Source organism: Pristiophorus japonicus, chromosome 15 (assembly GCF_044704955.1).
Source record: "Pristiophorus japonicus isolate sPriJap1 chromosome 15, sPriJap1.hap1, whole genome shotgun sequence".
In the NCBI taxonomy this organism is placed as follows: Eukaryota; Metazoa; Chordata; class Chondrichthyes; family Pristiophoridae; genus Pristiophorus; species Pristiophorus japonicus.
This window is the reverse complement of record NC_091991.1, coordinates 100,134,776-100,139,831: the sequence shown is the minus strand read 5'-3', so window position 1 is coordinate 100,139,831 and position 5,056 is coordinate 100,134,776. Positions and strand designations below refer to the sequence as shown.

General features: G+C 46.1%; 1 pseudogene; it reads right to left on the bottom strand.

The window, feature by feature from the left end:
- Positions 1 to 1,390: 1,390 nt before the first annotated feature.
- LOC139281573 (zinc finger protein 135-like) lies at positions 1,391 to 4,840 on the bottom strand (annotated as a pseudogene).
- Positions 4,841 to 5,056: the final 216 nt, after the last annotated feature.

The window sequence follows — 5,056 nt, the reverse complement described above, 5'->3', positions numbered from 1 at the left end:
AAACAGAACAAATACCTCCAGAAACAGGGGATTTAGTTGGAAGAAACAGGGGAATTAGATGCTCCAGAAGCATGAGAATTAGAAACTCCAGAATCAGGAGAAGAAGGAGCTCTAGGAATGGGGGAATTAGGTGCTCCAGAAACAGAGGACTTAGGACCTTCAGAAACAGGATATTTTGAGAGGGCAACGTCTACATGGAACACTCTATGACCCCTGACCCCACTCATTGACTCCTGCCCCCACTCAAAAAACACTGACCCCACTCATTGACCTCACTCTCTGACATCTAAACCCACTCACTGACCCCTGATCGCACTCACTGATTCCTGACCACACTTAAACAACTACCTTCACCCATTGACTCCACTCACTGAACCGTGAACCCACTCCCTGAACCCTGACCGCATTCACTGACACCAGAACTAAAGGACACATGACCCAACTCACTTATCCCAATCACGTATCCCTGAACCCAATCGTCTACCCATGACCCCAATCTCTAACGCCACTCACTGACCCCCATGCCCTGACCTCTGATCCCAATCATTGTCTCCTGACTCTACCCTGACCACGGACCCCACTCACTGACCCTACTCTCTGACCTCTGACCCATTCTCTGCTCCCACTCTCTGACCACACTTACTGACTCCTGACCCAATCACTGGCCCATGACCCCACTCACTGACTTCTCTCATTCTTATCCATCTCTCTAGATCTCCAGAATTGGTGGAATTATGAAAGAGCTCCAGAAACAGAGGAATTAGGAATTCCTAAAAGGGGGCAATACGGATCTCCAAAAACAAGGAAATTAGGAGCCCCAAAATCAGGATATTAGGAAAGAGATCACCTGACACTGTGGAGTTGGGAGCGAGCTCCAGAAGCAGTGGAATTATGAGCTCCATAAACACGGGAATTTTGCGCAACATAGAGCGGGGAACTAGCAGCTCCATAAACAGGGAAATAAGAGCACCAGAAAGAGATGAATTAGGAGCTCCTGGAACAATTGAATTAGGACCTTCAGAATAAGGAGGAATTAGGAGAGTGCACCAGAAACATGGGAATCAGCATTTCCAGAAACAGAGTAATTAGGAGCTCTAGAAACAATAGAATTTGCTCCAGAAACACTGGAATTTGCTCAAGTTCAAAATGTGCATTTTTCCCCACTGGCAATTAATTGACTGATAGCCGTGCTGTGATAAGTTAGAGTGATGGAGCCCGAGAAGCTACGTGGAAGACTAATGATAACCGTGGTTGTTCTCACACTGCAGTTAAATGTTGGCAAAACTTAGTGTCAATCAGCAATTCTAGTTCCATATGTTGATTTATTGTTCTGCTGAAGTGTTCATAAAGATACAAAGCTTGCACACCAGGCTAGATCTCAGAGACAGAGTGAAATACACTGGAGTGTTTATTCAAAGTTACAGAACATAAAATGTCAGTAAAATTCCCCGTTCTTTTCTCGGCACTGATGGGTTGTGAAAGAGAGACGGGCCGAAAGCACACTGAGCCACACTGACCCCGGGCCAAGGTAAAATTATAACAGATTCAGTCCTTAGCAGCGTGATGCTGAAGAGAGATAAGAGTCGCAAATCAAGGAGAGATTTTCTGATATTGCTGTTGAATCTCGCTTAGATCAAACACTCCATGAATTATCTGCCGGGGAATTCAGAGCTGGGAAATCGCCTTTGAAACCTAAACATAGGCAATACAGGAAAAGCCCAGGCCTAATGAATATCTTAATGCTCAGGTTAAATGTCACTGCCCACGGCCAAGACACTCTCTGATTACAGTCTTCCACACGTTGCTAAGTTTAAAATGTTGTCTGTTTCCACACTGGCAATGAATTGACTGATAGCCGTGCTGTGATAATCTAGGGTCATGCAGCGCAAGAAGGTACATGGAAGACTAATGATAACCGTGATTGTACTGACACTTGCAGTTAAATGTTGGCAACATTTGCAGTGTCAATCAGCAAATCTAGTTCCACATGTGGAGAGAGGTCTAGTCATTTACTGCTGACTTTAAAACAGCAAGCACGGAAGTGTATTGTGTATCGCTGCAACGAATGATGCTCTGCTGATGGTTAGGGCAGCAGCAGTGTGGTGAGCTGGGAATCAAACCCGGGCCACGGCGGAGAGAGGAGAGTCCCAGCGGTTTGGAAAATCACAAATGTAATACCCCTATTTAAAAAAGGAAGGAGACAGAAAACAGGAAACTACAGACTAGTTAGCCTAACATCTGTCGTTGGGAAAATGCTGGAGTCTATTATTAAGGAAGCAGTAGTGGACATTTGGAAAAGCATAATATAGACAAACAGCGTCAGCATGGTTTTATGGAAGGGGAATTACATTTGACAAATTTGCTGGAGTTCTTTGAGGATGTAACGAGCAGGGTGGATAAGTGGGAACCAGTGGATGCAGTGTATTTGGATTACCAGAGGCATTTGATAGGGTGCTACATAAACGGTTACAGCACAACATAAAAGCTCACGGGGTTGGGGGTAATATATTAGCATGGATAGAGGGTGGACCAACTAACAGAATTCAGAGAGTTGGGATAAATGGTTCACTTTCCGGTTGGCAAACAGTCACTAGTGGGGTGCCACAGGGATCGATGCTGGGGCCTCAACTATTTACAATCAAATCAATAACATGGATGAAGGGACCGAGTGTAATGTAGCCAAGTTTGTTGATGATACAAAGATAGGTGGGAAAGCAAGTTGTGAGGAGCACACAATGCATGTGCAAAGGGATATAGATAGGCTAAGAAATTAGCAAACACTTGGCAGATGTAGTATAATGGGGGAAAGTATGAGGTTATCCACTTTGGCATGAAAAAAATACAATTATTTAAATGAAGAGGGAATACAAAATGCTGCAGTACAACAGGACCTGGGGGTCCTTGTGTATGAAGCACAAAAGGTTAGTGTGCAGGTACAGCAAATAATCATGAAGGCAAATGGAATGTTAGCCTTTAATCCAAGGGGGTTGGAATCTAAAAACAGAGAAGTCCTGCTACAACTGTACAGGGTATTGGTGAGACCACACCTAGAGTACTGCATACAGTTTTGAACTCCTTATTTAAGGAGGGATATACTTGCATTGGAGACAGTTCAGAGAAGGTTCACTAGTTTGTTTCCTGAGATGGAGGGGTTGACATGAAGAAAGGTTGAGCAGGTTGGGCCTAAACTCACTGGAGTTTAGATGAGGTGATCTTATTGAAATATATGATTCTGAGTGGGGTCAGCAAGGTGGATATAGAGAGGATGTTTCCACTCGTGGGGGAATCTAGAACTAGGGGGCATAGTTTAAGAATAAGGGGTTGCCGATTTAGAACTGAGATTAGGAGAAATTTCTTCTCTCAGATGGTCGTGAATCTTTGGAATTTTCTACCCCAGAGAGCGAATGGAAGCTGGATCATTGAATATATTTAAGATGAAGATAGACAGATTTTTGAGCGATAATGGAGTGAAGGGTGATGGGGAGCGGGCAGGGAAGTGGAGCTGAGGTTAAGAGCAGATCAGCCATGATCTTATTAAATGGCAGAGCAGGTTCGAGTGGCCAATGGCCTACTCCTGCTCCTATTCCTCATGTTTTTTTAAAGAGTGAAGTATGGATGCAAACAAAACCAGCATCATTTTTTTATCTGACCCAATTCCTGCTGATTAATTTGTCAAATAACCCAAATATTAAACTCCAGCCCTGTTATAGGTGGAATCAATATCAGCTCAGCAGAAAGAAAGCCCAACTGTCAGAATGGACACGACTCAGTCTGGGACAACAGCAGAATCCAAACCCTGCAGTCACTTGTGAACTCGCTGGTGTCTCAGCAAGGTAGATGACTGAGTGAATCCCTTCCCACACATGGAGCAGGTGAATGGCCTCTCCCCAGTGTGAATTCGCTGGTGTATCAGCATCTGGGATGATACAGTGAATCCCTTCCCACACTCGGAGCAGGTGAACGGCTTCTCTCCAGTGTGAATTCGCTGGTGTATCAGCAGCTCAGATGACCGAGTGAATCGCTTCCCACACTCAGAGCAGGTGAACAGCCTCTCCCCGGTGTGAACTCGCTGGTGTGTCAGCAGGCTGGATGACTGAGTGAATCCCTTCCCACACTCGGTGCAGGTGAACGGCCTCTCCCCAGTGTGAACTCGCTGGTGTGTCAGCAGGCTGGATGACTGAGTGAATCCCTTCCCACACTCAGAGCAGGTGAACGGCCTCTCCCCAGTGTGAACTCGCTGGTGTATCAACAGGTGGGATGACCGACTGAATCTCTGACCACATTCAGAGCAGGTGTACGGCCTCTCCCCAGTGTGAAGTCGCTGGTGTTTCAGCAGGTCGGATAACACAGTGAATCCCTTCCCACATTCAGAGCAGGTGAACGGCCTCTCCCCAGTGTGAAGTCGCTGGTGTATCAGCAGGTGGGATGACACAGTGAATCCCTTCCCACATTCGGAGCAGATGAACGGCCTCTCCCCAGTGTGAACTCGCTGGTGTGTCAGCAGGTGGGATGACCGAGTGAATCCCTTCCCACACTCAGAGCAAGTGAATGGCCTCTCCCCAGTGTGACTGCGCCGATGTACTTCCAGTGCAGATGGGTAATTGAATCCCTTCCCACAGTCCCCACATTCCCACAGTTTCTCCATGGTGTGGGTGTCCTTGTGTCTCTCCAGGTTGGACGATCAGTTGAAGTCTCGTCCACACACAGAACACGTGTACGGGTTCTCCCTGCTGTCAATGCTATGATGTTTTTTCAGGCTTTCAAACTGGTTGAAGCTCTTTCCACAGTCTGTGCACTGGAACACTCTCACTCGGGTGTGTGTGTCTCGGTGCTTTTCCAGTCACACTGATGTTTGAAATCCATTTCCACAAACAGAACAGACAAAATTTTCTCCTTCCACGTTCAAAGGCCGATGATATTCAGGTCCTGAGCAATCGAGTGATTGTCAGATCTTGACATGATGTTTGGTTTGAGTTCCCCGTCTGTTCGAATGCCCTGGAAAAGGAGTTTACAAAAATCATTACTGCAAGTGCAGGACAGTAATTCAAAACAGACA